Genomic DNA, 21,331 nt, shown 5'->3' on the forward strand with positions numbered 1-21,331 from the left:
CTACTCAGCCTAACCAGCTCCACCTGTCCCTGCTCTGCTCGGCTCTAATTACTCTGCCAGCTGCGCTGCATTACCCACTAACCTCTCCCAGTATTTATAGCCCTGTCTTTCAGCTCTCCTTTGTCAGATCGTCTGCAAAGCTCACACCCGAACCTGTTTGCTCGCGCTTCTGGCTCACCCTGGTTTTGTGACCCCCGGACCTGCCTGTTTTTGGATACTCTTCTGCCTCAGGAGATCCAGACCTGCTTCTGCCATTACGACTCCTGACTACTCTTCAATCCCGGTAACTCTGACCAGCCTTCTGCCTTGCTACTACGTATTTTGGATTTCCCTTGAACTGTACTGCTGCCTGGTTTCATTCCGCCCCGTTGTGTCTGTGTTTCCTCCCCCAGGACTTCTGGACCACCAACCACCGGCGTCATCGGACGCATCGCTGCCACTGGGGGAGGCACAGACCCAGCACATCGGACGGGATAACCCCTGGAGCCTTCACTCACTCCCCTACATCCCTTTCCCTTTAAGTTTAAATAAACTTTCTGGTGTGACGCAATTGTGGTCCTCTTGTCGTCTGTCTGAACCGTGACAGTACGATCTGACCATCATGGACTCAGCGCACACTTCCCCCGACATGGAAACCGAAGAGCCTGAGCAACCCACCGCCATGCTACGCCTGGAACACACTGAGAGAGAGCTAGGCCGCATGAGCGGCGTCATCTCCTCTCTGCTTCAGGTCGGCCACCAACAGCATCAGCAGTTCCAGCAGCACCAGCAGCAGTCCCAGCAGCAGCAACAACAACTCGCCATGATCATTCAACTCCTCACCAACCTGACCCCAGCCAGTCTGCCCACCAGCCCTGCCCCGAGTTACCTGCCCCGGTCATTGCAGCCGCTGCTCCGGAACCCAAGATTGGAAACCCCGAGCGGTTCAACGGCGATTCAACCCAGGTCCGGCCATTCCTGACTAGCTGCCGACTTCAGTTCTCCTTGCAGCCAAGGACCTTCGCCACGGAGGGGCTAAAGTTGGGTATGCCATCACTCACCTGACGGGCGAGCTCGACTCTGGGGAACAGCAGAGTTCGAACGTCAAACCCCCGCATGTGCAACCTTCGACCTGTTTGCTGAGGAGATGCTGAAGGTGTTTGACCTGGATTCCCCAACCGCAGAGGCGTCTCGTGAACTGTTCAGTATTCGACAAGGCAGACGTACAGTCGCAGACCATTCCATCGACTTCCGAACCCTGGCTAGACGAAGTTCTTGGAACACACCATCGTTGGTGGACGCGTTCTTCCATAGTTTGGCTGACTATATCAAGGGACGAGTTGGTCTCCCATGAACTGCCTTCCACTCTTGATGAAGCCATCGCACTGACTGTCAGGATCGACAGTAGGATACAGACCCGTCGTCGTGGGAGGGGGCGCCAAGGTCCACCTACTACCGGCATTCGGGAGATCCGACTGGGCTCCTGTCATCTACTGCCACTCACCCAGGTCAGCTTGATCAGTCTGAGCCTATGGAGATTGGGCGAGCCTCTCTCACTCCTGCAGAGCGCCAGCGACAGCTTCCACCTCAAACCTCTGCCTCTATTGTGGAGGTGATGGACATCGTGTGGTAACCTGCCCTTTAAAGGGCCGAAGCTCACCGGGCATAGGGGAGTCCGGTTGAGTTCAATGACCATCCAGTCCTCCGACCGCAAACCCCTGCTGCAAGTTCACCTCCGCCTCCCTGACTCAACTCACACCCTGGCTGCTCTGGTGGATTCTGGCGCCGAAGCCAACATAATGGACATCAAGCTGGCACGCCAACTGGGACTGGAGAACCTCCGGTTGACACCTCCTATTCCTGCCCGGGCACTGGACGGACACTTACTCGGATCGGTCACTCATGTCACGGCCCCGGTCTCGATGGGTCTGTCCGGAAACCATCAAGAAACTATCCAGTTTCACCTGCTCCCCCTCTCCAGGCCAACCCCTCATCCTGGGTTACCCATGGCTCCGCCCGCACAACCCTCAGCTCGACTGGGTGACCGGGGGTGATCAGGGAGTGGGAGAGGACTGCCACCGAACCTGCCCTGCTTGCCGCCGCTACCCCCTCGGCCAGTACCTACTAACTCCGCTCCTGACCCCTCCAAGGACCCTGTGTCGATTCTGCCAAGTCCCTGCATCGTTGCAGCTCTGGCCTGGGCTGTTGAGGAACAGGTGCTGGAGGCTCTCCGTAACCAGCCAGGTCCCAGCACTTGCCCAGCTGACCGCCTTTTTGTCCCCGAAGACCTGAGGTCCCAGGTCGTTCAGTGGGGACATGACTCCCGCCTAGCTTGTCACCCTGGCTCCACCCGCACTTACAACCTGCTCGCCCAGAGGTTCTGGTGGCCCTCTCTGAGGAAGGATGTACGGGAATTCGTCCAAGCCTGCCCCATCTGCAACCAACACAAGTCGTTCTGCCAGCCCCCAGCTGGATTGCTGCAGCCCCTGCCTGTGCCCAGGAGTCCGCTGGTCCCTGCTGCGCCTTGTCCTCCTCCTCCACGGCTCGTCGATGGTGGTCTGGTTTACACCGTCCGCCGCCTGCTTCGGTCCAGACGGAGGGGTAGGGGTCTCCAGTACCTCATTGACTGGGAGGGCTATGGACCTGAGGAAAGGACCTGGGTGCCAGCTAGTCGGATTGTGGATAGGACTCTCATCACCGCTTTCCACCAACGGCATCCTGATCAACCTGCAATCTGTAGGGGCCGCCCCAGAGGGATCCCTAACCGTCCGGCCCGCTCGGCTTCCTGTCCTGTGCCTGATCCTGTCTCGGGACCTGTCCCATCTCCCGACCACGGCCCTCCGGCTTCCTCCGAGGATGAGGACGTTCGCTCGGACCGTTCGGAGGAGTTCTAGCCCTCCTCCGGCTCCCTCCTCCCGCCCGGCGTGGTGTTGCTCTTGGGACTTCTGGGGCCGTCCCTTGGGGGGGGTTCTGTCATGAGCCCTCTCACTCCACTGGGTTACCACCTTTAGTTGTTTCCCACTCTGCTCACCACTCTCTCTCTACTCAGCCTAACCAGCTCCACCTGTCCCTGCTCTGCTCGGCTCTAATTACTCTGCCAGCTGCGCTGCATTACCCACTAACCTCTCCCAGTATTTATAGCCCTGTCTTTCAGCTCTCCTTTGTCAGATCGTCTGCAAAGCTCACACCCCCGGAACCTGTTTGCTCGCGCTTCTGGCTCACCCTGGTTTTGTGACCCCGGACCTGCCTGTTTTTGGATACTCTTCTGCCTCAGGAGATCCAGACCTGCTTCTGCCATTACGACTCCTGACTACTCTTCAATCCCGGTAACTCTGACCAGCCTTCTGCCTTGCTACTACGTATTTTGGATTTCCCCTTGAACTGTACTGCTGCCTGGTTTCATTCCGCCCCGTTGTGTCTGTGTTTCCTCCCCCAGGACTTCTGGACCACCAACCACCGGGCGTCATCGGACGCATCGCTGCCACTGGGGGAGGCACAGACCCAGCACATCGGACGGGATAACCCCTGGAGCCTTCACTCACTCCCTACATCCCTTTCCCTTTAAGTTTAAATAAACTTTCTGGTGTGACGCAATTGTGGTCCTCTTGTCGTCTGTCTGAACCGTGACAGAACTGTCATCAAATCAAATTATATTGATCACATACACATATTTAGCAGATGTTATTGCGGGTGTAGTGAAATGCTTGAGTTCCAACAGTGCAGTACTATCTAACAATATAATGCATTCATATTAACGTATTCATCGTAGATACTGGATAGATAGCTAGAAAGTATGACAGAAAAAGTCAGCCTAGCAACTTCATTCTTGCATAGATGATGTGTGTTGTTAATGTCAACTTAACTCATAAATAAATCTGTCTCTGGGACATGTCCTATTCTTCATAACTGCAAAATGATACAGTATATGTTTTCTAACATGCAGAATAAGACCTACAGCAGATGTACGGTTCCTCATCACTTCCGTCCAAACAGTCATGGTCCCCATCACATTTCCAGGAGGCCTGGATACAACGCTGGTTCCTACACTGGAACTCTTCATTCCTACATCTCTGTGGCTCCCCATGGTCCCCTGAATCTCCCAATGTGGCTGCAAGCACACACACATACACACAAGTCCACTTGCTGGCTCACCTTCATACTCTGCAGAACATATTCCTCAAAAGAGCCACAACTGAGGAAACGTTTATTTAATGTTATATGCTGGCATTGAAAATCAATACCAGCATATTGAGTTCGACATGACCATATCTTATCTGCTGTCATTATTACTATTGATTGCCTTGGTCATTGATGTGGAGTGCCAGGCTGAACAGGCCTTTTATGTTTAAGATAAGAGTGTATTTGACATTACTTACAGGAGCAGGTGAGGTTATTCTTGTCCAGGTACTGGTTGTCAGCGCAGGCACACACTCTGCTATCGGGAATGGCCAGACACAGGCTACCGCAGCCACCATTGTTAACCCGACACGCATTGTCACCTAAAGATCAATTAGATAAACCAAAGTAGGCTAAATCAGATAATTCTTGGCAGCTGCAGCCTTTATAATGCAACATATTAGGAAGACAATAACATAACTCATAACTGTAATGCTAGCAGATACACTGCATTCGGAAAGTATTCAGACCCCTTGACTTTTTCCACATTTTGTTACGTTACAGCCTTATTCTAAAATGGATTAAATAAAAACAATTTCTCATTAAGCTACACAAAATATCCCATAATGACAAAGCAAAAACAGGTTTTTTGAAATGTTTGCAAATTTATAATAAAATTAACAACAGAAATACCTTATTTACATACAGTGGGGAAAAAAAGTATTTAGTCAGCCACCAATTGTGCAAGTTCTCCCACTTAAAAAGATGAGAGAGGCCTGTCATTTTCATCATAGGTACACGTCAACTATGACAGACAAATTGAGAGAAAAAAATTCCAGAAAATTACATTGTAGGATTTTTATGAATTTATTTGCAAATTATGGTGGAAAATAAGTATTTGGTCACCTACAAACAAGCAAGATTTCTGGCTCTCACAGAATTGTAACTTCTTCTTTAAGAGGCTCCTCTGTCCTCCACTCGTTGCCTGTATTAATGGCACCTGTTTGAACTTGTTATCAGTATAAAAGACACCTGTCCACAACCTCAAACAGTCACACTCCAAACTCCACTATGGCCAAGACCAAAAAGCTGTCAAAGGACACGAGAAACAAAATTGTAGACCTGCACCAGGCTGGGAAGATTGAATCTGCAATAGGTAAGCAGCTTGGTTTGAAGAAATCAACTGTGGGAGCAATTATTAGGAAATGGAAGACATACAAGACCACTGATAATCTCCCTCAATCTGGGGCGCCACACAAGATCTCACCCTGTGGGGTCAAAATGATCACAAGAACGGTGAGCAAAAATCCCAGAACCACACGGGGGGACCTAGTGAATGACCTGCAGAGAGCTGGGACCAAAGTAACAAAGCCTACCATCAGTAACACACTACGCAGTGCCAGACGTGTCCCCCTGCTTAAACCAGTACATGTCCAGGCCCGTCTGAAGTTTGCTAGAGTGCATTTGGATGATCCAGAAGAGGATTGGGAGAATGTCATATGGTCAGATGAAACCAAAATATAACTTTTTGGTAAAAACTCAACTCGTCGTGTTTGGAGGACAAAGAATGCTGAGTTGCATCCAAAGAACACCATACCTACTGTGAAGCATGGGGGGTGGAAACATCATGCTTTGGGGCTGTTTTTCTGCATAGGGACCAGGACGACTGATCCGTGTAAAGGAAAGAATGAATGGGGCCATGTATCGTGAGATTTTGAGTGAAAACCTCCTTCCATCAGCAAGGGCATTGAACATGAAACGTGGCTGGGTCTTTCAGCATGACAATGATCCCAAACACACCGCCCGGGCAACGAAGGAGTGGCTTCGTAAGAAGCATTTCAAGGTCCTGGAGTGGCCTAGCCAGTCTCAGATCTCAACCCCATAGACAATCTTTGGAGGGGAGTTGAAAGTCCGTGTTGCCCAGCGACAGCCCCAAAACATCACTGCTCTAGAGGAGATCTGCATGGAGGAATGGGCCAAAATACCAGCAACAGTGTGTGAAAACCTTGTGAAGACTTACAGAAAACGTTTGACCTGTGTCATTGCCAACAAAGGGTATATAACAAAGTATTGAGAAACTTTTGTTTTTGACCAAATACTTATTTTCCACCATAATTTGCAAATAAATTCATAAAAAATCCTACAATGTGATTTTCTGGATTTATTTTTCTCATTTTGTCTGTCATAGTTGACGTGTACCTATGATGAAAATTACAGGCCTCTCTCATCTTTTTTAGTGGGAGAACTTGCACAATTGGTGGCTGACTAAATACTTTTTTTCCCCACTGTAAGTATTTAGACCCTTTGCTATGAGACTCGAAATTGAGCTCAGGTGCATCCTGTTTCCATTGATCATCCTTGAGATGTTTCTACAACTTGATTGGAGTCCACCTGTGGTATTTTCAATTGATTGGACATGATTTGGAAAGGCACACACCTGTCTATATATGATCCCACAGTTGACAGTGCATGTCAGAGCAAAAACCAAGCCATGAGGTTGAAGGAATTGTCCGTAGAGCTCCGAGACAGGATTGTGTCGAGGCACAGATCTGGGGAAGGGTACCAAAACATTTCTGCAGCATTGAAGGTCCCCAAGAACACAGTGGCCCCCATCATTATTAAATGGAAGAAGTTTGGAACCACCAAGACTCTTCTTAGAGCTGGCTGCAAGGCCAAACTGAGCAATCGGGAGAAGGGTCTTGGTCATGGAGGTGACCAAGAAACCGATGGTCACTCTGACAGAGCTCCAGAGTTCATCTGTGGAGATGGGAGAACATTCTGCAGCACTCAACCAATCAGGCCTTTATGGAAGAGTGGCCAGATGGAAGCCACTCCTCAGTAAAAGGCACATGACAGCCCGCTTGGAGTTTGCCAAAAGACACCTAAAGACTCTCAGACCATGAGAAACAAAATTCTCTGGTCTGATGAAACCAAGTTTGAACTCTTTGGCCTGAATGCCAAATGTCACGTCTGGAGGACACCTGGCACCATCCCTACGGTGAAGCATGGTGGTGACAGCATCATGCTGTGGGGATGTTTTTCAGCGGCAGGGACTGGGAGACTAGTCAGGATTGAGGGAAAGATGGAAAGAGCAAAGTACAGAGAGATCCTTGATGAAAACCTGCTACAGAGCGCTCAGGACCTCAGACTGGGGCGAAGGTTCACCTTTCAACAGGACAACGACCCTCAGTACACAGCTAAGACAATGCAGGAGTGGCTTTGGGACAAGTAGCCGTCCGCGACCGGGAGACCCATGGGGCGGCGCACAATTGGCCCAGCGTCGTCCAGGGTAGGGGAGGGAATGGCCGGCGGGGATGTAGCTCAGTTGGTAGAGCATGGCGTTTGCAACGCCAGGGTTGTGGGTTCGATTCCCACGGGGGGTATGAAAAATATTTTTTTTTATGTATGCACATGTAACTGTAAGTCGCTCTGGATAAGAGCGTCTGCTAAATGACTAAAATGTAAATGTAAATGTAAGTCTCTGAATGTCGTTGAGTGGCCCAGCCAGAGCCCGGAATTGAACCCGATCGAACATCTCTGGAGAGACCTGACAGAGCTTGAGAGGATCTGCAGAGAAGAATTGGAGAAACTCCCCAAATACAGATGTGACAAGCTTGTAGCGTCATACCCAAGAAGATTTGAGGCTGTAATCGCTGCCAAAGGTGCTTCAACAATGTACTGAGTAAAGGGTCTGAATACTTATGTAAATGTGATATTTCCGTTTTTTGTTTTTAATACATTTGCAAAAGTTACTACGAACCTGTTTTTGCTTTGTCATTATAGGGTATTGTGTATAGATTGATGAGGGAAAAAAATACAATTTAATCAATTTTAGAATAAGGCTGTAACGTAACAAAATGTGGAAAAAGTCAAAGGGTTTGAATACTTTCCGAATGCACTGTATATGATTCTAGTTACAATGACGCTATTATACCAAATACTTTATTCAAAACTTTCATAAAACGGCTTTATGTCTGTATTCCTATTCCCCTATTCGCATGCCAGTCAGAGAGACTGTTTACATGACTCAGCCAAAGGCAGAATCATCCAAACCCCGCTGCTATTAAAAGTCTGAGCGACAACATCAACAGATGAAAACGGAACACTGTGTCTGACGGATCGTTTGGCGTCCTCCTTGAAGTAGATGAAACTTTATTTGGAGTGGCGGGATACGAAGAGCGGTAAAAAGGAGGGATGAAGTCTGAGGTGAAATAAGGCATATGAAGAAGTTGTGAAGGCTGAGGTAAGTGGCACCCAGCTGAGTTCAGCGTTCCTTTTGGAGTATTGAGAGACAGGACAGACAGGTGCTTCCCTGTGCCAACCAATGACTGTTATCATGACAACCCCAGTGCAGCTGAGTCTGAAAGCATGGCCTGGGGTAACTATAAGTAGCTGTTAAAGGATTAGAGTCGGTGTACATTTGAGGACATCCTCAGCTTAAAATTCTCATTGAGTCAATCATTTCTTTGTTTATGACTCGTCCTCCATGGCTATGAGGTTTGGCTGTTAGAGAAGGGTTGCACCAGACAGACTAAAATATGCCTGACCCCCTACTGTAAGGAGCCTGAGTGCCAGAGTTGTGGCATATAAAATATGCTAAAAGGGAAAAATCTAAAGAGAATCTTATGACTTATTAACTGTCATGCATTTCAAACCCCCTGGCTGGAGCAAAGCCCAAGTTTAGCACTTCAGCCATTTTCAGTGTTGTAATTTCATCGAAGGTCCCCTCAGTTCACCATCTCATCAGGTTTGATGAAAAAAACTGGTTTCACAGGGTTGAGAGACACAGGGATCCTGTACTGTACATAATGATTATTATATATCCACTAGTCTCTGATATATTTATATTCCAAAAAAGTGAGCCAGTCTTGTATTTAAATAGTTTTGGTGCATGACAATGATATAGTGTGATCGTGTATTTACCTTGCTGCCTTTGAGCATCGTACACAGATAGCCCAAAAGAGGGGGTTTCTCACTTCTCATTAGAGCAACCTGCCCTGACTGCAAGTCCAGTTGGAAAATAGAGGCGTTCATGTAATCGGTCCAGAAAACGGAATTCTGGTGCAGGGAAATTCCAAAGGGATGGTTTAATTCTTTGCCGTTATACACCACCTTTGGATAAAAGAAACAAAGAACATGTTAGACAATAATTCACAGTTAAAAGCAACTTTTTTGATGGAGTCATGTATTTGCAACCATACAAATATTGAAAATAAATGTACATATTCAAATGTAACTAAACATATTTGTTGATGGTATAGTCTTAATCAGTAGAAAAGAACACTCACTCATTTACTAACCGTTCTGTGGGTGCCATCGAGGGAGATTTTCTCTATGTGGTCATAATAAGCATCGCACCAGTACATGTTACTGGCGCCATGGTCTAGAGTGAGTCCGTTAGGCCACAGTATGTCTGAAGTGACAAAGTCCTGCCGGTGGGATCCATCCATCCAGGCTTTCTCTATCCTGCCAACACTATCGTTCACCTCATCCTCCTCCCAGTCTGTCCAGTACATCCAGCTGAAAACCAGAAAAAATGAATTATCAATACGATGGTTTAGCATAGAGAGGTAGATCATTTAGCCCAAATATACACAGAGTATACAAAACATTATGAACACCTGCTCTTTCCATGACATAGGCATGTCCTCCCGAGTGGCGCAGTGGTCTAAGGCACTGCATCACGGTGCTAGCTGTGCCACTAGAGATCCTGGTTCGAATCCAGGCTCTGTCGTAGCCGGCCGCGACCGGGAGACCCATGGGGCGGCGTACAATTGGCCCAGCGTTGTCTAGGGGAGGGAATGGCCGGCAGGGATGTAGCTCAGTTGGTAGAGCATGGCGTTTGCAACGCCAGGGTTGTGGGTTCGATTCCAGTATGATAAATATAAAAAATTATAAAAATAATGTATGCTCACTAACTGTAAGTCGCTCTGGATAAGAGCGTCTGCTAAATGACGTAAATGTAATAGGCTGACCAGGTGAAAGCTATGATCCCTTATTGATGTCACTTGTTAAATCCACTTCAAATCAGTGTAGATGAAGGGCAGGAGACAAGTTAAAGAAGGATTTCTAAGCCTTGAGACATGGATTGTATATGTCTGCCATTCAGAGGGTGAATGTGCCTTTGAACGCGGTATGTTAGTAGGTGCCAGGCGCACCGGTTTGTGTCAAGAACTGCAACGCTGCTGGGTTTTTCACACTCAACAGTTTCCCATGTGTATCAAGAATCATCCAGCCAATTTGACACAACTGTGGGAAGCATTGGAGTCAACATGGACCAGCATCCCTGTGGAACGCTTTCTACACCTTGTAGAGTCCATGCCCAGACGAATTGAGGCTGTTCTGAGGGCAAAAAGGTAGGTAGGGGGGGGGTGTAACTCAAACCTGTTTGGTATACTGTATATTTTTTAAGACATGATACCAAATGTGTGAAAATCAAATCAAATCAAATCACTCTTAAGTTCACGAAAAGCAGCAGACACTCTAGGCTGCTCTGACACTGTTAAGCCTGTTATACCAGAGAGCAACACACTACTTAAATTTTTTGCCAGAGCAGCAATTCACAGCATTTCAGTCTCCATCTCACCTCTAAGCTCATTCTTATAATGAACTAACCGAAAAGTGTCCAACCTCAGCTCCTTTCCTCAGATGGAGATGTAGGCCGCGATTCAATCCAATCGCGCTTTGTCGGCTATGCACATTTTAAAGGCAATGTTTCAGCATTTGTGGAGACCGCATTCAGGTAAACACTGCATATGTCGTCTCAAGTGAAAATTACCTTTAAATGTCAAGCGTGCTAAAATGTGGATACTGATAGGATTGATTCCCGGCCAGAGTCAATTTACTCAAAACAGTACCAAAATTGGGTCCTAACATCTTATGTCCAAACCAATATCTACTGAAACGTCACTACATGAGGAGGCCTTATCAGGGTGTGAACTGTAAAATAAATGTTCACCTGTGCAGAGGGTCCACCACGATCGCTCTGGGGTGAGACATATCTCCCTCTAACAGAGTTCTCCTGGTTTGTGCAGCTTTCTCCAATCTGGCAACGCTGATTGTTTTCCTGTAGCCGTCATTTGTCCAGTACAAGTTGTTCCCTATCCAGTCCACTGAGATCCCCTCTACGTTATCAAGGTCTAGGTCAGGATGTGAGGGGGAAAAAAAGAGGCAGAATTAAATGCATACAGTACCCTGCTGTTATCCTCTACTTGATTATCCCTGCAGGAGCGTAATCTATCACTGTCTCCAGATCGTCGTTAACGGAATCGAAACCCCAAAGCATTGTTCTAGAATCTACTGTAGCAGATATATTAATCATACACAACACAACAGCCATGCAAAAATAATGCTGCTTACACAGAACGCTTTTGGGTATTAGAGATTGACCTAATTCGGGGACACAACTTTAAGACCTTTCAAAGTATGAATAACATATGATTCATTTGTGTACAGAGGTGTACAGGTACATGCTAGGTATGTAAAGAAGACGTAGGACTCCTATCCTCACATAATCTCAGAACTAATATCTTGCGTAACTGCGTCAGATGTTCGATTATGTTCTGGGGGAGATGTATGAGTAAATATACTAACAAGACTAGCGAAGTTTCCACCCCCTCTAAATGGAAACTCTCAACCAAAGCATGGGCCAAATGTCCCCTACCCTTCCAAAATTTGAAAGATGCGAACACCTGTGAAATTGTGATTTGTCCAAAATATCTGCGCACCGGAACAGAGTTCCTCGTTAGTCGTCGCATCTCACAGTCTGTTGACGGATGCTATGATACAATCCTATGTTACCTGCGTCTGTCCACATGAGTTTAATCCTCACATAACTTGGTTGGCATGATTCTCAATTCATTAACTTAAAGGTGCTATTTTTTGTCAACATCTGGAATATCTCATCTAAAGGTTACTTGAAGTTTTTACCTAACAACCAGAACCATCTGAATGCACTGACCATCTTTGAGGATCGTTTTTCGATTGGTCCCATCCAGTCTTTGTCGGCCAATCAGAAAGCTGGTTGTGTCGGCAAAGTATATGTGACTGGTCTCTGCATGGAAGCCGATCGCCCGTGGGTTTACAAGATTGTCAATCTGTACCATGTGCTCAGCCTCCGACTTGCTATTCAGGTCCAGGCCTCGGATGACACCAGGTCTCCCTCGTCCGTAGAACAGGAATACCTCATTCACAGGCTCTGCAGAGGGAGGTTATAATGCATTATGAAGAGGGTGCTCATAGGAAGTGTTATGAAGATGACATAAATAAACCATCAACTACTAATCTTCTTTACCCTGCCAGTGTGTAATTAAATTGACTTGATTAGCTTTTCTTCCATCCAACACAGGAAATTAAACCATTTGACAAAACGTATCCTATCTAAGACGAGGAGAATAAGCTAATTCCAATTACCTAAATTAAAGCAAGAATTAGTTATGCTGATTAGACCTTGTCAAATCAATCAATCAATCCCTTTCTCCAAAACCAGTCTGTGCTAAAGCAATGCTTGAGACAAAGTTAACGGGAAGCATTGAAGCTGACCAAAACGAAGTCATTAGTAACATGCAGAGAATGAGATGTTGTTTGGGTTGACTAGATGTGATGTTCAGTAGACCTGACAGAGGAACGCACTAGAACAAAGTTGCAGGCATTTGGTTTGTGGGGCGCTGTCACTAATTTTAGAAGTTACTTTGCCCCTGACTGACACTATGACTGTCAAGACATGACATAATATGTCCTAATATGAACTTACTCTTGCAGGATTTGCTGTCACTTCTCAGTACAAAGCCTGTTCGACAGCGACAGGATCTGGATTTGTAACTTCCACTGAGCAGACACATGTGCGAGCATCCTCCTTTTCTTCCAGACGGATCGGGATCACACGCATGAGTCCTGACTGCAGAGAGAGATAGGACATGAGGGTGGATACCACACACGACACACACACACACGCACACACACACACGCACAAACACAGTCTTGCGCAGCTAACCTTGTGGGGACATACAATTCAGTCCCATCCAAAATCCTATTTTCCCTAACCCGTACCTTTACCCTAACCTTAACCCAAAAACCTAACCCTAACCCTATCTCCTAACCCTAACCCTAATTCTAACCCTAACACTAACTTTAATCCTAAACCCCCTAGAAATAGCATTTTACCTTGTGGGGACCAACAAAATGTCCCCAGTTGGTCAAATTTTTCTTGGTTTACTATTCTTGTGGGGAATTCTGGTCCCCACAAGTATAGTTAATATGTCCACACACACACACACACACACACACACACACACACACACACACACACACACACACACACACACACACACACACACACACACACACACACACACACACACACACACACACACACACAGCTATCTTCTAAACATGCAAGAAACACTATATTTTGCTTTTTACCTGTTGGTTGGGTGAGTTTTTGGTAAACACGTATTCCCACAGAATTCTCAACCGTGGTTACAATTTGAACATCTGTGACGTTAAATCGATTTATCTGTAAAATGTCCGCTTTTGTTCCTTTAGAGGGCTCGGTGCGAGTTGCAAACAAATAATCTTCAAAGAGTGATAATCCGTGGAGGTGCTCCAACTGGAAGACAAAGAGAGCAGTAGTGACAAGAGGAAGGAGGAGCACAGTTCTATAGAGCAACGATAGGCTATTTTGATGTTTCATTCATCTCAACTTAATCCCCAGGTAAACACATTTGCCCCCAGCTAGCACATAACGTTTCTTAGTGCTTGGTGAGAGGGTGGTTGTCCTATGGTTAATTTACATACAATATTCCAACCACAGGAGGTTGGTGGCACCTTAATTGGGGAAGACGGGCTCGTGGTAATGGCTAGAGCAGAATGAGTGGAATGGTATCAAATACTGTTCCATGTGTTTGATGCTATTCCATTTACTCCATTCCAGCCATTATTATGAGCCGTCCTCCCCTCAGCAGCCTCCACTGATTCCAACAACATTCTTGAAATGGTGCAGGATACCCAGCTAGCACATAACGTTCTGAGAACCATATGTTTCTTAGGTGGGAATTTCTGTACATCAGCATACATTTCCTCATAGTTCTATTTAAAGTAATGTTCTCAAATTGTTCAGAGAATGTGAACAAACAATGTTTTTCTGTGGGAATTTCAATACTTCAGCATAACGTTTTCTACAGGTTTCCTCATGGTTCTATTTAAAGTAATGTTCTCAGAACATTAAGAAAACTTTCCATAAAAACCACAAGAAAACATTAGTAACGTTCAAAGAACGTTCTGAGAATGTTATTTAACATATACATTCCGTTCTCAGCGTCAACAAAACTCTCTATCCTCTATCTTGTTAAGTGTGTTCAGGTGTGTAATTGGCCACACCTGATCTTAATGAGTGCTTGTTTCCTTTGAAATGGGGTCTGTTTGAATAGACTAAAATGAACAGCTTCGTATGAGTTAAAAAAACATGGCATGCTAGCTCCATCCTGCTCGCACAGTGGAATAATTCCATGGATAGAGAACAGAAGATCATAGGTTTGAATGTCACTGATGCCGTGCCACAATAAAAAATAAATGTTTTTGTATGATTAATGCCTAAGCAAATACATTTCCATGTGTCCTATCTGTGCTTGGAGTTCAAAACAGTTAACCCAAACTAAGCTAGCAGTGTTATTAAAAGTCTTTTTGAAACATGTTCTCAGAACGTTATTTAATAACCTTCAAATAACCTATAATTTACCTTCTCAAAACGTTAATAAAACCTCCCAGGAAAACTTTTAGGGAACCATAGTAAAATGTTCTCAGAACCTTTCTGCAACCTAAAAATGTACGTTCCCAGAAGAGGCAAAATTTTCACTTATGGCTTCGTTCCCAGAACCAATGGGAAACCAAAAATGTCTGTTCCCACAACTTCCAAGGAACCAAATGTGCTAGCTGGGCCTGCTCTTCCGCTCCATTCTAATCCACTGGAAAATGCTGTGGCAAGGGGATACAGCAGCAGTAGCAGGAATGTACAGTGCCATTGGATGCGTCTTTCTCAACCCTATTCCCTCTGTAGTGCACCCCTTTTGACCAGAATAGGATGCCATTTGGGATGTAACCATTGTCTCTACGTAAGCGTTCTAGCACACACAGCTAGATGGCTTCTTCACTTCAAACCCCTGGCAGGTATCCAGGGTCAACACTACATAGTGAACAATCCCAAGAGGGAGGGTGAGAGAAAGTCCACACTCAGCAGAGTATCCACTCCACTCCTTAACAAAAGCGTAGTTCATTTGGACTATCTTATTGAACCCTCACAAAGTACCACTAAAGTGAGACCAACTGGCATGCCCTTTGATAAAATAGTATATGGTTTCTCTGAAACAAAGAATTATTGAACATTGGAAATGGGAAGATCATAGGGAGAACAACTGTCTACACGCTGTACTTACAGAGCTTTCATGGATAACAGTGTGCCGGTTGCTCCCATTGTAATCCACCACATCGATATAGTCCAGGCCAGCATCTGCCCAGTAGACCAGCTTTCTAACCAGGTCTAGAGTAACAGCTGTGGGCTTCTCTATTCTGTTCTCCACTATCCTGGTTCTGTTGGTGCCGCCATATTGCACTGTTCCAACTTGGCAATACCCCCAAATCCGTAAAGAAAATTTTCCTGAAAAGCAAGTTGAATCCCAGTGTATAAAACAGTTTTTACAGAATCAAACCACAATTGAGAATCAATGTACAGTAGGCCTACATTTTTGACTACAGATGGAAATTAGCTTTGTTGCTAGCTCCGATACTTTAACATTGTTGAACCTGAAACATTGAGTAATGTGCACTGTCCCATAAACTGTCCCGTGGTCCTCTGTAGCTCAGCTGGTAGAGCACGGCGCTTGTAACGCCAAGGTAGTGGGTTCGATCCCCGGGACCACCCATACACAAAAAAAAAAAAATGTATGCACGCATGACTGTAAGTCGCTTTGGATAAAAGCGTCTGCTAAATGGCATATTATTATTATTATTATTATAAACAGTAGGGAAAAGGTGTTGTGGAGAAATCAACTGTGGAATCACAATAGAAACGGTCCCTCCTTGTGATTCTTATTTCACACGCCAGTCACCTACAGAATTTGTCACATGCAATGTTGTGCTGCAAATTAGTAGTTTTCGTTCAACCATATTTGAAAGCTCATTCGAACAGTTAAGTAGTGTTTTGTAATTAAAGAAATCAATACCACCAATCAGAAAGCTATTCTAGATGCAGTCAACCAAATGCACCATGCCAATGACTTATTTCAGCATCAAGGCTCTTTTCAACATTGAGCTTCAGAACAGAAGAATGTCTGCATGCAGAGTTTACCTTCACCCTTCACTTGTTTTTGATAAGATCCAGTATGATTAATCTATTAAAAATGTATCAACCCTAAAATTACTAATTTGAAACATTTGATTGGTCTATGCAAAACAAATGTATCAGATCAAATCAGACTGAGACAATACCTCTATTCGCTTTTCATTAATTTCTACAATCCAACTCCATTTAGCACAGCACTATAACACTTAACTACTGTAAGTGAAACCCATTTAAAATACATCAAATCCTTAGATAGTACTCGTCTAAATTCCCTTTGTCAGATGTCATCTGGACAGATATCATGGGAGTAGAAGGGAGTCATTTTCTCCCGAAGGAGAACTAATGTCTTGCAGATGATATCGCATCAATAATTCAACACATTGCTCCTGGAATATTACCCCATCTCACTTTGATGTTGTGAAAGCAGCTTTGTTGCGTGTGAGTGCAGTGAGTGGCTCAGGAGGATAACACATTCTCCTAACAGCAACTGACTGCTAAGGTGTAGGAGCCACTTAAATCCAAGTCAGGAATATCACGGGTTTGGAAGTCTACGCCTTAAAATAGACTGTCTCAAACAGCATCATATTCCCTATAAAGTGCACAATTTTTACTAAGGCCCATAGGGCTCTAGTCAAAAGTGGTGCACTATATACTGTAGAGAATAGAGTGCCAGTTGGGATGCACACAAAGTGTCTTTATCAGCTGGAGGTGGCACTCCAGTTTTGACAACTGGTACAGCGCTGCATCACATACGAATACAGGTCTGCTAAAATTGAGTTGTCAAATGTTGTGAGCAGAGTCAGTTTGATTTAAAGTAAACAAATAAAAAATAAAGACATTCTGTAGAATATGAAAGTAAATATAGTGGTGTCTGTTGCTGCTTTTAGAAAATGAAAATATATCATATGGTTCCACTACAATGACCTTAAATCAAACAAAAAAGAGTGTTGGTACCAGTACAGCAGCTGATGGCAAGCTGAGGCATATTTAAAGACTGGAAAACCTTGCACAAAAGACATTTCTCAATTTCTCAACTTACCCCATCAATGAATCCAGAGCAATTCCGCCAGGGTTTTGAAGATCGAGATCGACTATTGTGACACATGTGTCGTCTTGTTCATTGCAGACATATATTCTTTCACTTACTCTATCCACAAAGTAAATGTTTCTTGTGAGCCAGTCTATGGCAAAATGTTCCACATCTACAACCAAAATAACAAAAAAGCACATAATAACAAAGACATTGTGACAAGAGCAAACATTTTTGTTGGGGCAGCAACATCCAGAAATATTTATACATAATTTAGAGTGAAACTTACTCTCTAGATTCTCTCCTATCCTTACTCTTCGCATCTGTGAAAACTCTTTTAACTTTGTCATGGTGGCACACCAAAGCTGACCGTTGGAGTTTGTAGAGGAGATCCAACATAATGATTCCTCCTTGTAATAGAAATCCAATGTGTGAATCGTCTGATTAGTATCCAATGGCTTTAGGTTGGGTAGAGAAGACCCATTGAGGTGTGTCACTGTGATATGTTCTGTACTTGCAATCAGCAACACAGGTGGTCTGTCCCCAGGATCTGAGAAAGAGAGAGACTGAAATTAGTATCCATACATAAATTATTAAAGGATACTTATAATAAGTACTTGCTTGCTGCTAATGACCCATCAGGTAAAAATTTATTTGTTTCCAAAAATCTCTGATTAATTCTCTATAACAAGTTGTTATAGACAAGCTTTTACAGATGTCTATGTAGCTTCGGCCATTACTGTGCAAGCAGCATGTTAAAATGCTAGCATTCCACTATTCAGCTAGTTTGGGACGTTGAATTTACTGCCGCTTTCACAATTACTGCTAATGTCCAGTCACTGTTTAGGTTCCATTGTTTATGGACTATTTCAAAAGGGAAAGACAACTACTGTAAATCTCTTACTAAGGGATAGCCCACTACTGTAGATCCAGCAGGAAAGCAAACAAAGGATTGTCACCAGGTGTTTTACAACTGTTATTGACCTGGGAGACATACAGTATGGGAAATGTAAGGAGGTGTGTGTGTGTGTGTGTGTGTGTGTGTGTGTGTGTGTGTGTGTGTGTGTGTGTGTGTGTGTGTGTTTGTGTATGTGTGAGTGAGTGTGCATGGCCTGGACTTCTATTCACCCATGAAGAGTGTGATTTACCACTCAAAGGAAAGTTTAGCTCACACGGTACTTGAGTAATGGAAGTAATGCAAGTCATAAATCAGGGTTCCCTCTCGTTAAATCCTTTCCTTCAAAGATTATGTCTTAAAAGGGATGCTTTAGGATTTTGTCAATGAAGCCCCTTTATCTTCTTCCCAGAGTCAGATGAACTCGTGGATACCATTTTTATGTCTCTGTGTGCAGTTTGAAGTAAGTTACTAACTAATGTTAACACAATTGCAAACTAGTGTTAGCGCAATGACTGGAAGTCTATTGTAACTGCTAGCATGCTATCAGATGCCACAGACGTCCATACGTTCATACTGGATTCTTGAGACATAAAAATGGTATCCATGAGTTCATCTGACTCTGGGGAAGTAGATCACGGGTTTCATTGTCAAAATCCTGAACTATCCCTTTAACAACCCTCTTGTATTTTCTGCAACTATTGTAAAGTTACCTGGTTGAATCATCACATTATGTTGGCCCTAAAGGGCAAAGTACCACAGAACAGCAAAGACATGTAGACATTAAATAGCTCAGGCCATGTTACAGGTCGGCTATACTTAAAACTTAAATTCATATTCATATATAGTTCCCGCTCAGCCCAGTCAAAACTGTTCGCTGCTCTGGCACCCCAATGGTGGAACAAGCTCCCTCACGACGCCAGGACAGCGGAGTCACTCACCACCTTCCGGAGACATTTGAAACCCCACCTCTTTAAGGAATACCTGGGATAGGATAAAGTAATCCTTCTACCCCACCCTTACCCCCCCCAAAAAAAATAAAATAATAATAAATATAAATATTAAAAAAAACATTGTAAAGTGGTTATCCCACTGGCTATAAGGTGAATGCACCTAATTTGTAAGTCGCTCTGGATAAGATCGTCTTCTAAATGACGTAAATGTAAAATGTAATATTGATTAGATGGAAACCCTTCATAGATGGAAACCCTTGGTACAACACATTCTAGAGATGAAATCTCTGCATCAAAGACATGCTGCATATTAAAGCCATGATACATCATTTATCTTACCGGTCTTGGCTTTGCAGGACCTTCTGTTGGGTTGTAGGATGTATCCATCTGTGCAGCTACATCTATATGATCCATAGGTGTTCATACAGGTCTGGCTACATGTATTATATACTGTGCAGTCGTCGTGATCTACAGTGAGGGGTGCAAGAAGTTGTTCCAAACTAAGTGCAGTTCAAACATGACCTAAATACATAAACCTAGTTTAATGTGGCCCCAAAAAAACACCTTAAAAGTGCCACCTTCACACATACAGTTTACAATATATGTGCGTCCATGTAGCAGCTATTCCAGAATGATCCAAATATTACTTACTGTGTTGTCGAACTTAATAGAGCTACCATTCTTTTTTTGTCATCAGTTTGTCAATATCTGCCACCCATCCCTTTGATTTAGATGAATAGCCTTGTTGGCTGTCAGTCCTTACCTCTGCAGGCTCGACCATCCTGCTCCACCTCGGCCGTCTGCACAGAAGCAGAACGTCACGTTTCTCATAATGACGCAGCCATACTGACAAAACATCTCTTGGCACTTTGGCTGGAGTTCTGGAAGGTAAAGTAAAAAACCCATGAACGTACATTACATGTTGTAAAAAAGATACCCTTTTTGTGGTGAATAGGTGGTTGACATTGCCATAGAAATGGTAATAACAGGTGTTATGTCATGTTAATGGCAGCATACATCACTAATGTCTCCTTTTCTTTCTTACTGCAGAAGCGGAAGAGGTGTGAAAGATTTGAACGCCCCAAATGAGGTCATAGAACACCATTTTAAATAAATTACTCCCATCTCTTTGTTAGCTGTTTGTCATTTGGTGTGCATGATTTACTTCACAGCGATTTCAGAAAGTTAATTGCTGTTTAAAAGCTGCTTATGTTGATACATTTCTCCGAATTAGACGCCAACTCAAGGTTGCTGTCAACAGGAAAGCAGTTAAGTAGAAATGTAAGGTCCATTGTATGAAATTCATCACTTCCTCCAACAGCAATAACTGCTCATAATCACATGCATCAGTCAGAGAGCTGTCCAAGGCTGCGTCTCGAAAGGCACCCTATACCCAATTCCCTATATACTGTATTGCACTACTTTTGACCAGAGCCCTGGTCAAAAGTAGTACACTATATAGGGAATAGGGTGTCATTGGGATACACAAAAGGCTTCCTGCTGTTCTGTCAGCGTCTCTCTACACCTACCTTGTATTTATTGATTCACAAATTGGATGAAGAATTTCAGTGATTTATATGTGATTTTTATGCTTGCACAACATGCGCAACACTGCCACAAATTGCAATGACTTCAATACCCAAAATATATAAAGTGTTTATTTCCTCATAAACGTGTCAGTGGGTAACCTTGGGAGTGTGAAGCAGAGTTCTATCTATTTATGTAGAGCAGGCTAGAACGCTAGAGCCATCACACACAGCATTTATAAATCAATTACAGTCAGTGAACAGTTACATGCATTCACTTTGATACAAGTCTAGCTTTTAAACACACTCCTTTCTGTACTGAAACACTTCCAGGCCAGCTCCATCCCATCTCCCACTGATTACAAACAGCCTCATCATTCTCCCATAATGCCTCACCAGGACACCACCACTAGGGAGTCGACCAGAACTCATAACAACTTTTCCTTATGCGAAAAGTAATATGGCTGTTCTGGTGGTGTTTGAGTAATATGGCTGTCC

The 21,331-nt window shown here is 44.4% G+C and overlaps 1 pseudogene; it reads right to left on the bottom strand.

Annotated features, from left to right (window-relative positions):
- LOC123486155 overlaps positions 1-21,331 on the bottom strand; it is a 104,677-nt pseudogene that overhangs the window by 69,221 nt on the left and 14,125 nt on the right.

This window comes from Coregonus clupeaformis, unplaced genomic scaffold (assembly GCF_020615455.1).
Source record: "Coregonus clupeaformis isolate EN_2021a unplaced genomic scaffold, ASM2061545v1 scaf1036, whole genome shotgun sequence".
In the NCBI taxonomy this organism is placed as follows: domain Eukaryota; kingdom Metazoa; phylum Chordata; class Actinopteri; order Salmoniformes; family Salmonidae; genus Coregonus; species Coregonus clupeaformis.